This window comes from Macrotis lagotis, chromosome X (genome assembly GCF_037893015.1).
Source record: "Macrotis lagotis isolate mMagLag1 chromosome X, bilby.v1.9.chrom.fasta, whole genome shotgun sequence".
NCBI lineage: Eukaryota > Metazoa > Chordata > Mammalia > Peramelemorphia > Peramelidae > Macrotis > Macrotis lagotis.
In genome coordinates, this window is record NC_133666.1 from 87,434,106 (window position 1) to 87,446,666 (window position 12,561).

At 37.3% G+C, this 12,561-nt stretch overlaps 1 pseudogene; it reads right to left on the minus strand.

Annotated features, from left to right (window-relative positions):
* Nucleotides 1-621: 621 nt before the first annotated feature.
* LOC141498740 (transcription factor E2F5-like) overlaps nucleotides 622-12,561 on the minus strand; it is a 39,740-nt pseudogene continuing 27,800 nt past the window's right edge.

Below are 12,561 nucleotides of genomic sequence, written 5' to 3' on the forward strand. Positions count from 1 at the left end.
CATACAGAGAGCTTTCCTAAAATCTAGGAAAGTAGAATGTCAAGGAAGTCAACAAAACATGAAAAACTTAAAGTGCTAAAACAGAAGGCACTTCACAAAATATGCTCACTGAAACAATTCATGTGTCATTGTATATCCTTCATTTTGCACATGGCAGGGAAAAACTAATTGGACTAGAAGGATATAAAGAAAAATAGGGACAGTTGATGGCAGTAATGGTATAAAATATTTTAAATGATAAGAGACCGAGATCAATTATTTTGTAGTGACCTAAAAAAGACTTGCTTAGTATCAACTTTCCTCCTACAGAAGGGAAAAATAAGAGATGTTGGGATGATAAGAACAACAATAATATGAAAATCATGGCTAATTTTTTTTCTGGGGAAAAAAACAACCAAATCATAAAACTTGCAAAGTCACTTTGCCCTGAAAAGATCAGACCCCTTTTGTTCTTTTGGGTACAGTTTTGTGAAGTAATTAATTAAACAAAAGGAAAAATACTACCAGAGTCAGTGAATTAAAAAAGTTGTTACATTCTTTATTTTAAATACTTAGATTATGAAGAAGTCTAGGGTGTTATATAGTTAGAGTTAGATACAGGCCAAATAGTTCTTATGGAATCTAATAGTTTAGTATCTGTACATCAAAGAGATCACACACTCCTTCATTCTCATCCAGGTTAAAGTTGTAGTCATCAGCAGGAGTAGGAGAGAGCCATAATAGGGGAAACACATCTGAAGACATTAATTCATCAATGATATCACCACTAATAGAGCCTGAGGGGACTTTTGGCCAAGATGGCGGAGAGAAGACAGGCACAGTTCTAAAGTCTCCTGATCTCTTCCCCATCTATCACATGAAACAAACATCTTAAAAGAAATCCGATCCAGAAAACCCAGAAAGAAAAGCCAGGAGAAAGAACATCTACCTCAGGATTTGTCTCCCGCAGCAGCCTTGGAAGAATCCTGGCGTGTGAGTCTGGGTTCAGAGGGAGCATCAGCCAGATTAACAGCTGAATTGGAACAGGGAGTCTGAGGGCCCAAGAGCCGGACCTGCTGGATCAGCAGTGGGGCTGGACGAAAGGGGCTTGGGTCCATGGGGAAGCAGAGGTGCTGGTGTTGGTGCTGTCCCCCTGGAGCTCTGGGACCAGGCTGGGGGAATTGTTCTGGTGCACGAGAGCTGCAGACACCATCCCTAGGCTCCTCAGTCTGAGAAACTCTGAGGGCACGCCTCCATTGCATAGAGGCCTCTCCCCAAACAAAGGCAAACTACTTCTGCCTCAGGCCCAGGTGTGTGAGCAGAAGAACCAGCCCAGCTGAGGAATGACCTCAGGCCAGGGTAAAGCCCACCATTGATTGAAGGCAAAAGGAGAAGGCCTCCCAATCAAGTTCACAGACACTCCAGAGAGGGCAACCAGCACCTCCTACTGGCCAGCCAGAAAAACTGCACTCAGTAAAGCCTTTAGTGATCTCAAGCCCAGGTGAACCAATCCCCCCCCCCAACTCAAGGTCTTAGCATAATGAAGAAGGGTCAGTGGAAAGGTGGATCCATAGAAAAATTCCTGGAAGAGAAAGACCCCAACTCAGAGAGACCTGAAACCTCTGAGGAGAATACAATCTGGTCTCCAGCACAGAAAGACTTCCTTGAAGAAATAAGGAAGGAGCTTAAAAATTTGGGAGAGACAATTAATACCTTGCAACAAGAAAACAAAACCTTAGAAAGTACAATTGGACAAACACAAAAGGAGAATAAATCTCTCAGATCATCAATTGGACAATTACAAAATGAGAATAATTCTCTCAGATCCTCAAATGAGCAAATGCAAAAAGAAATTAATTTTCTCAAAACCTCAATTGGTCAAATGGAAAGCTCTTTCAAAAGTAGAATTGACCAATTGGAAAAGGAGTTGCAAAAGGTTAATGAAGAAAACTCCTCCCCCCAAAAATAATGGAGTCTACAGAAATGAATGACTCCACGAGACAGCAAGATTCAGTTAAACAAAATCAAAAAAATAGAAAAAAATCGAAGCAAATGTAAAATACCTCATAAAGAAAACCACTGACCTTGAGAATAGATCGAGGAGGGGCAACCTGAAAATTATAGGACTTCCTGAAAACATTGAAGAGAAAAAAAGCCTGGACTTAATATTACAGGATTTAGTGATGGAAAACTGCCCTGATATCATGGAATCAGAGGGCAAAGTAGTTATGAAAAGAGTACATCGATCCCCACCAGAAAAAGATCCTAAAATGAAAACACCAAGAAATGTTGTGGCCAAACTGCAGTACTATCAGATAAAAGAGAAAATCCTGCAAGCAGCCAGAAAGAAACAATTTAAATATCAAGGAGCCACAGTAAGGATCATGCAGGACCTGGCTGCATCAACTTTAAGGGATCAAAGGGCCTGGAATGAGATATTTCGAAGAGCATGGGATCTTGGAATGCAGCCAAGAATCTACTTTCCTGCAAAGCTGAGCCTTCTCTTCCAGGGAAAAAGATGGCCATTTAACAAAATGGAAGAATTCCAAAAATTTCTGATGAAAAGACCAGATCTAAACAGATAATTTGGACATCAAACAGGAGGTTCAAGAGACACATGAAAAGGAACTCTGGAACTGTTAAAGAGATGAACATACTGTGACATATCTAAAGGATAAGCTTCTGCAAAATATGTTCCATACCAAGATACTGAAGTTGGAAGAAAACTGAGAAATCTTTTAAAGGCCTTACTTTTGCTCCATTTGGGGTTGACATAATAAATGTCTGGCTCTAAGATATGACTCCTCAAATAATTATAAAATTTTATTGCTGATACAGTCAGATTTGTTGCCCTTACAAGTTGGTTATTATATTATTCTTGTGGATCTTGTTTAAATGAGATGAAAGGATTAAAATTAAAAACAATAGGGTCTCTTGAAGAAAGATACATAGGAAGCCATGGTTCTGTAAAAACAAAAAACAAAACCAGACAAATAAATCAATAAAATAGTTTTTTATAACATGCCATAATTGTTATTGATACGACATATTTGCATAAAGCAAAGTTGTCAAGGAAAAATTCAGTTCCTATAAATTCTTTACTAATTTGACATTAATGGGGAAGCAGGAATTCTCCAATAATAATAATAATAATAATAATAATAATAATGCATTTAGGTAACATTTTAAAGTTTGCAAAGTAGTTTATACACATTACTTAACTTGAGCATTCCAAAAAAGTTCTGAAGAAGGTAGGATAAATATTGTTGCCATTTTACAAATAAAGTAAAGTGAGACCAAAGATTACATGACTAATAATGGCAGAGCTGGGACTTTAATCCAGGTCTTCCTGGTTTTGAGCTAACACTCTTCACTACACTATTATGCTCTTTCAACCATGGTAAATTTGTCTGTAAATTTTTCAGTCATGTTACCAATTTTATTAATATTGTATCTAGACAAAATAAATAGGCCTTTCCTAAGAAATAAACAATTTCTACTCATTGGAAATAAAAGGGATAATGGGCTGTCAAGGAAAGCAATCAATATTTATATTTTGAAAGCAACAAATTTATTTAACAGCCACTATTTTGATAAAATCCTTGTTAACAGTTATACATTAAATTAGGAATTTCTGTAAAAGGTTTTGGCTTCTGTTAAGATAGAATTCGTGGAATTTATTTGAACCATTTAGATATATAAATTCAGAGATCTTCCATAATTCTCTACATGAATCTAAAATTGTCTTAAATATATTATAAAATGAGACTCTATAAAAGACAAGTAATTTTACTGGTATACTTCCCTCCATTTACACAAAATGAAACCCCAATTTTAGAATTAACATTATTTTCATTTTCTTGAGGTCTGCCTGCCAATAAAGCCTCTGAACTAATCAAGGCTGGTCCTCAGACAACAGACAGGGCTCATTCTAGTCTCTAACTGAAGCATTTGTAGCATGACAGAATCTTTAAGAGTTTGTTCTGTGTATAACCAGCATTTGAAAACCCAAAGTCACTTCCATACCACAGTAAAGCATTGGAGTAGGACTTTTAATGAAGAGTAAATAGGTAACTATTAAAATCACTTGTGTTTGGAGAAAATAGCATTGACATAAAATTTCACCATCTGGCAAAGGTGACTCTGGAATTCCAAAGCAATGCTAACAGAGAAAGCTCTGGCCAATATCAAGTTGTTTTGATTAGGGAACTGAGGCTGTGTTTGCCAAGCAGAAAGCAACCTGGTTATGAAATTCAGAGAGAAGTATCATTTCTAGAAGACTGCCAGCCAGTTGATTTTTAGTCACCTTAGTTCATGAATATTGTCTCCTAAGGCACAATAAGGTTACAATCTGTGTCAGTGGAGGGCCGACCTTTCACTGATGAAATTTTAGCTCTTTTGAAGTGTGAAATGTCACCATTAAACATTTATTGTGCACTAAAGAACAGAATATTAGGTAGACAATTTAAGTAAAAAAATAATTACACAAATATGTTCCATTTATGCCAATCTATAACAAATAGTTTAAATCAGTAATATTTATATTAGATATAATGGAAAGAATAATGGGAGTTATAGGATCATAGATAATCAAGTTGGAAGGGACTCTAGATGTTGAGAGACCAGTAGACTTGGAGTCAGGAAGACTTTAGACACTTGCCTATGTGACTGAGCAAGATGTGTCTTTCTGTGTCTCAGTTTACTTGTCTGTAAAATTTTGGAATCAATGGCCTTTAAAGTACTTTCCAGCTCTAAGAAATCTATGGTCTATGATAGTTCCTTCATTGTACAGATGAAAAACTAAATAAATGGAGGAGCTGATATTCTTTTTTTTTAGGTTTTTTGCGGGGCACGTGGGGTTGGGTGACTTGCCCAGGGCCACACAGCTGGGTGGTTGTTGGGTGTCTGAGGCCGGATTTGGGCCCAGGTGCTCCTGATTCTGGGGCTGGTGCTCTACCTACTGTGCCACCTAGCCACCTCAGGAGCTGGTATTCCAATTAAAATTGCTAGCTCCAAACCTCTCACTTTCCCCCATACCACAATCCTCATGTTCATAGGATCTGAGTTGGAATCTGGTTTCTGCCATGCACTTTCTCTGTGAATGTGGGTAAATCATTTTTATCTTTCTTGGACTCAGTTATCTCATTTGTAAATTGAGGAGGTTTAGTTCAACTTAACATACATTTATTGGATTAAGTGACTTGTAAGATCAAATAAATAAGCCTTTATTAAATACTTACTAAGTGGCAGGCACATGCTAGGTATAGACAAAAGTTAAATAGCATTTACATTCTATTGGGGGAGATGGTATATGTATATTTAAGTATTTATAAAAAATATTTTACAATATAAATATAATTATGTCAAGGAAGACATTAGAAGCTGGGGAGATTAGGAAGGGCCTTATTAAGAACCAGCATCTAAGTTTAGTTTTGAAAGAAACCAGAGACTCTGAAGCAGAAGTGAGGAAGGAGGGAATTTTTAAAGCTAGAAAACAGTCTAGGTTTTATGGGAAGAAGACTGAAGATCATGTGCAAGGAAGAAGGCAAGTTAGGCCAGATGCAGGAGTAACTTATAAATATAGAAAGAATGGTGAAAACTAGTTTTAAATTGTGTTAAATGTCAGAGAAGTTCATATTTAAACTTAGAAGGATATGGGGAGCTACTGAAATTTTTTGACTTGAACTTTTGGAATGTCACACTGGCAGCTGTGGAAAGAACACATTAGAGAAAGGGAGAGGGAGCAAGGGAGGCTGGAGGCAGGGAGGCCAATTAGGAAACTACTCTATTGGTCCAGGGGAAGGTAAGGGTTTGATCTGGAAAGGTAGTCATGTGAGTACAGGGAAGGGAAAGAATGGAAAAGGTAGGAAAAGATGTTGAGGAGGTAGAACCAAGAAGGTTTGGCAACATATTCAATATATGGGTTGAGGAAGAAGTTGAAAATGATTTGAAGGCTGCAAACCAAGGTACCTGAAAAAGATGGGAGAACTTGAGAGAAATAGGTCCATTCCAGTTCTAAATTCTATGAAATGAAATGAAAATGACTTTATTTTTGAATAAGGAACTTCATAATCTAGAAAAAATACTGTTTTCAAAAAATGTGAGTTTCAAAGATTGAAGACCAAAAAATAATCACATTGACTTTTTCTTTCTCAGTAATGAATTAGTTTATATCAACAGTTCAATTTTGTTTCCAAAAGTTCACTTTTACCTAATTAAGATTAAGTAAAAATCAAATCCCTTAATTTTGATATGTTTCCATCTCAGCTCACATTTACTAATTTATAATTACTAATCGATTTCCAAATCATTTGTTACAAATATGTGTCCAGTAGGATATAAAATCATCAAGCAGAAATGCATATAACTAACTCAAGGGAGTCTAAATAAAAGAGACAGCCTAGAACAGAACTTGGGGAATGTCTACTTTTAGAATAGGTAAAGAAAGCAGATGTAGAAAGAATAAAGAAAACTAAAATAAATGCATCATTAAAAATAACGTATCTTCTGGATAAATTACTACAAAGAATAGGATTCATGACTGTAACAGAAACAAATTAAGGAAGCAATAAAATAAATCATCTAAATTGGGGTTGAGGGAGATCCTATTCCCTTCTTTTTTTTAAAGAGTTGACATTACAGCTCTAAGATAAATTAACAGGTGCAGCTGGGTGGCACAGTGGATGGAGCACCTGTCCTGGAGTCAGGGGAACCTGGGTTCAGGTTTGACCTTGGACACAATAATTGCCTAGCTCTATGACTGCAGGTCATTTAACCCCATTGTCCTGCAGAAACTAAACAAAACAAAATCACAGTAAGACAAATTAACACACAGGCTTCCAAAGTATCTAGAAGTGAAATAACTGTTACAAGTAATAGAGTTTAAAAATAAAAGAATGCTTAAAGTAAAATGTCTAATATTTTTAAGAATGATAAGCAAGAAGGGGATGAACAGAACCAGAGCATTGTATACCCTTCAATATTTTAAGGAAAAGGTTGTTTTATGTACTACATAATTTTGCTTTATCTAAAATTAATTTTTTTCTTCAAGGATTTTTTTTATCTTAACATATTCAATTTTGATCAATGCATAGCATGGAAACAATGTAAAGATTATCAGACTGCCTTCTATGGGGGGGGAGGGAAGGCGGAAGAAAGGGAGGGTGGGGGAAAGAGTATAAAACTCAAAACCTTACCAAAAATGATAGGTAGAAACTCCTACTGTATATAATTGGAAAACAAATATTTATATAATTAAAAAAAGAATGATAAGTAGGCAAAAAAATAGAGCCTGAGGCTGTATCTGAAACTGGTTTCTGCTGAAGAAGTTGACCTCTAGTAAGGGTGTGTTGTTCAGGTAGATTCTGGGTCTCTATAGTAGGTTTCTGTGGAGTCACTGGAGAAGAAACTTGAGGAGGTGGTTGTGTGAGGTCATCAGGTGGAGGAACAGGCAAAACCACTGGCTTAGAGGAACTGGATTCCTTATTAATAAGCAGTATGTGGATAGGTCCTGAATGACTCTGTAAATTGATCTGGTATTTCCTTTGTCCATTCTGGCCCATTTCAGGAAAAGATACCTCCAGTTGCGTACCAGAAGGTGCTTCAATAGCAAGAAGTGTTTCTCCATTAAAACAGTTACAAATATCTTCATGAGTTATATAAGAAAATCCGTTGTTAATGGAGTCATCCAAAACATTTTTGATGCTTTGCTGTAGCCATAATATCTGTTGATCAAGTTATCTCTCTTTTAGTTCCAGATCCTCAATTTCTGCTTTGAGATATCTCAGTCTATCAATTACTTTCTTTGTATTACATCCAGCACCTACACTTGTAGGTACCACTCATTTGGAGAGTTTGTTTCTCTAGCCCAGCCTCCCCACATGCCTGCATAATTGGCAAGCTTAAAGAAATACTTACCAACGTGTATATTAACCAAATTTCTTTTGTTCTTTCTTGCAACAGTTGTCCCTTATGAAGGACAAATCTGCAGATTAACACATTTAATTTTAGAGCATTTTCAATGCAAAGCACAACGAGGTCATCAGGACAGAGACACAGGGAGACAGGCAAGCATTGAGACTGACAGACAGAGAAGTTTTTGTCATAAAATGACTCAGATAGCTCTGGAGGAGAAAATGACAGTAACTTGGGGCAGAAATCCCTCAAACAAATCCCACTCATGGGACTGTGTCAGCATCACGTCCCCAGTGTCATGGGCGTTTTGCAGAGTGAAGGACAACCATAATCACTATCTGAAAAGACCAAGATGACATCACTAAGTTAGAGACAAGTGATCATGTGTATCACTGTGGCCAATCAGCCCAATATAAGCTAGGAATGTTCTATCACAGGGCAGCCACAAATCACCCACGTGAACACCAGCGGTGGGGACCCTAAACTTGCACATCTCCCATCTCCTGGGAGCATTCCCTTCTGCTTTCCTTATAGAGCACAGCAAACTCTCTGATGCCTAACCATAATGGGCAGGCCTTTGCCTTGGCTCCCATGTAGCACAATCAATTTCAAAGTTCTCAGGAAACCAGCAGAATGTCCCTGCAGCATGTGGTCTGACCCCTTCTCAGCATTTATCCTGGTTCAGTGCTCCACAAAATATCCTTTTGGGCAACTGTAGGTTTGGCATTCTCACACCGTGGCCAGTCCATCTATCTTGTCCTCATGATAAACATAATGGAATGTTTGGTGCTTTCATTCCAGCAAGAACCTAAGACAAACAAGTACAATAAATTATCAAAATTCTAGCCCCAAGCTGAACAGTCTTTCTGAAACATTTAGGTTTTTCCCCTGGGAGGCTGGTGACTGCACTGGAGAGAGAGGGTAATTACAGAGAAGTAAATCTTTGCTATAGATATATATCACAGCAAAAAAAATATTTTTTTTTGATTTTCATTCTAAATGTCTCTGGAACATAAAAATAAATCATTTTAGAAGCAAAAACTCGAGAGGATTCAGGAACACTGAGGAACAGAAAAGAGTAGGATCAAATTCAATCGATCATACAGTCACAAAATTACTATAATCCACTGCAAAGTTCTCAAGAGACCAGCAGAATATGCCTGCATCACGTCCTCTCCCCTTCTCAGCATTTGTCCTTGGTCAGTTCACCACAAAATGTCCTTTTGGGCAAGTATACATTTGGCATTCTCACACCATGGCTAGTCCATCAAAGCTGATCTCATGATAATCAAGTTTGAATGCTTGACCCTATACATACAAAAAGCATCTAACACAAGCAATAACAAAATTTCATCGCAACGCTACCCAAAATCCTAACAGTCTTGTGGAAATATTATGTTTTGGGAGGCTGGTTACACTACTGGAGAGAGAGAGGTATTATGGAGAACTAAATCTTTGCTATAGATAGATATCACAGTAACAAAATATATTTTTTTTAATTTTCATTGGAAAATTACTCTGGAAAATCAAAGTAAAGCCAAAAATGGGTGAGGAGTCAGTCACAGATAAGAAGAGAATAATGCAGGATCAAATTGAATCATTCCTATATTCACAAAATTACACTCAAAGGAGACGTAGAAAGACTCCAAGATTCAACTCAAGGCACTAACCATTAAGTACTCCAATGCACTCAGGAGGAAACATAAGAGCCACCACAGGACAGATGTCACAGTCAGAGTAAACGTACTAGTTCTCTGGGAAGAGCAAGTGCACTTAACGGTTTGGGTTTTCCCCTCATTTATGTAAAAATTTTTGATCTTCATTTCTTATTTTTTCCATGTAAAGAAGCACAAAGGCAAAACAAAATCAAGTTGAATTCACTGAAAATTGATTTTTCCATTTTAATTATTAAAAAATCCAAGAAAGGGGTGGCTAGGTGGCACAGTGGCTATCCACTATCCACCAGCACTGGCCATGGAGTCAAGAGTAGCTGAGTTCAATTCCGGCCTTAGACACTTCATAATTACCTAGCTGTATGGCCTTGGGCACACCACTTAACCCCACTGCACTGCCCTACCAAAAAAAAATCCAAGAAAACTATGATACAAACAACAAAAATCAAAATGAATCAAATATGATGTGGATCTCTTCCCTTAAGCCCCCTTCCTCATACAGCAATGCTCTCTGCTAGGAAGCCTTGGCCTTAAATTCCATGATTCTTCTCAGGAATTCACTGCTCCCCTGCCCTCATTTCTCACAGCCAGCAAACGACATCACTAGATCATGGGGTACAGATCAAGTACCCTACTTGTCCATGTGGTCAGCTACTTTGTTAGATAAAGAAACTGCATCCCATTAACTCATACAAGATTCAGATGCAAAGATGTCTAATGCAAAGCCTTGATCTTTCCTGATTCTACCTAAAAAATATTACCAAATCCATTGCTACTGAATAGGAAAGCAATAAAGTTAATAGACTCCGAGACTGGGCTAAATGGGAAAGATGAGAAAATAGTAAGTTTGTGGATAAAGATACGTACTATGAAAGAATTAGGAGGTAAGACCATGATGAAGGGGCTTCTGCAAATTCAAGCAAACCAAGAGTTGAATATAAGAAACCCTAACCAGCAGATGAGACTTTGTATTGTTGAAACTAGGCAGGTCAATACCAGGGAATCATCAGGCAATATTTCTATTACTGTGGACAGTGTTCTCCTAGTTGTTCTCACTCAAATTTGCATCAGTAAAGTTGCTCCAGGTTTTCCTCTGTTCATCTTCTGCATGTTCTTTCCTATAGCATAATATTCTCTTGCATTCTATACCCCAATTTCATCAGCCATTCCAAAACTGATGGGCATGCCTGTGATTTCCAAGTAAGTAAGCAGAATCAGGTCACATTGTACACAGCAATAGCAACAATGTGTGATGATCAACTATGATAAACTCAGGAAAGCATCAAAGTTATCAAAGTCAATTACAAAAAACTTGTGTTGAAAATGCCATACACATCTAGAGAAAGATAGAGTCTGTATGCAGATCAGTTCCATACAACCTTCACTTTTAAAACTTGTTTTATGTTTTCTTTTTTCCTCTCATGATGTCATTTTCCCTATTGTTTAGCTTCTCTCACAATGGAATATTTTGGGAAATAAAGTTAATATGGTTATACAGGTATAACTTAAATTGCTTGCTGTAAAGGGGAGGTGAGAGGGAACGGACGAATGAAGAAAATGTGCGACTCAAAAATGTTACAAATGTTAATATTAAAATCATTCTTTATATGTAATTGTTGAAACAAGAAATGAATGTTGTAAACTATCTCTACAAACAATTCGAAAAATTAAGGAATGAACAAAGAACCACAATAACAAAAAATAACAGTATAAATGAATGTAGCTGATCCCTGAAACAGGGGCCTAGCAAAGGAGCTGATACAACTTACTACATTTGAATTTAAGAAAGAGAGGAAATTTGGCTATACCAGTTCCTAGTTAGTACCTGGAGAAGATAAAGTGGCAAAATTAATTGGAAGAGACTTCTCTCAACAGTTTCATACTTTTAAGAAGTAAAAATTAGTGTCCTCCAGTGTTGAGGTTTCAAAAAAAAATCCTCTTACTAGCAATTCATTGGAAATGTGATCAGTGGTTCCTTCAGCGCTCCAGTCAACAGGTCTTTATGTTCCATCTCTTCCCCACCATGACCTTACACATCTTTCAATTTGAGACTATCCTGTCATTGCTAATACACCCACCCTTGTTCCTTCACCTCATTCAACTGCATTCCTTATTTCTCCAGTTCTGCCTCTCTTCTAATGCTGACCCATCTCCAATATTTTCTCCTAGAACAAAGCACAACAATTTCCCCATTTCTACTTTTCCACAACTCACTTTTGTGCCTCAGCACAGATTCCAGCTTAATACTGATGAATCATAAGGTGGACTGGTAGGAATCTGTCCAGTTTTTTTCCAGAAATCTTGTTAGGAATGTCATTTCTTAAAGCATACTGTTTTCTTGCATTCATATACCGCAATTAAGTCAGTCATTCCTGAATTGATGTGCATACCTTCAATTTCCAAAATTTAGCCAACACTACAAGAACTGCTAGAAATAATTTTTGTACAAATAAGTTCTTTCTCCTTTTTGTTAACATCTCGAGTGGATGATTACTTAGTAGTCTTCATCTATCCTCTATTACTTGGCACTTGTTTTTATTCAGCTCATCTATCCTCTTCCCATCTATTCCTTCCAATAAGCCAGTTTCAAATCAATCCACATCTCCACTGTTAGCCAAAAAATAAATAACACTCTTTCATACTTTGCTTTTCCCTCTCAAATGGCATCCTCAGGATAAGTGTCAACTCACTCCCGAACACCAAGATTGAGTAAGGGATGGTGACAAGAACTCCCAGCATATTACTTGGAAAGGTTCACTCCTCATCTCAGGGAATCCTTCAGGCTGATGAATATAAAAGAATACAAAGTATGTATGACTGAGAGCAAAGAACTCTGATGCAGATCTGATGCTGAATGAAGGTTGAAGAAGTAGGACAACAATGCACACAGCAATAGCATCTTTGTGTGATGATCAACCTGTTCTGAGAAATGCAGAAGCCAAAATAAATTCACAAAAGATCTTGTAATGAAAAATGCCATACACATCCAAGAAAA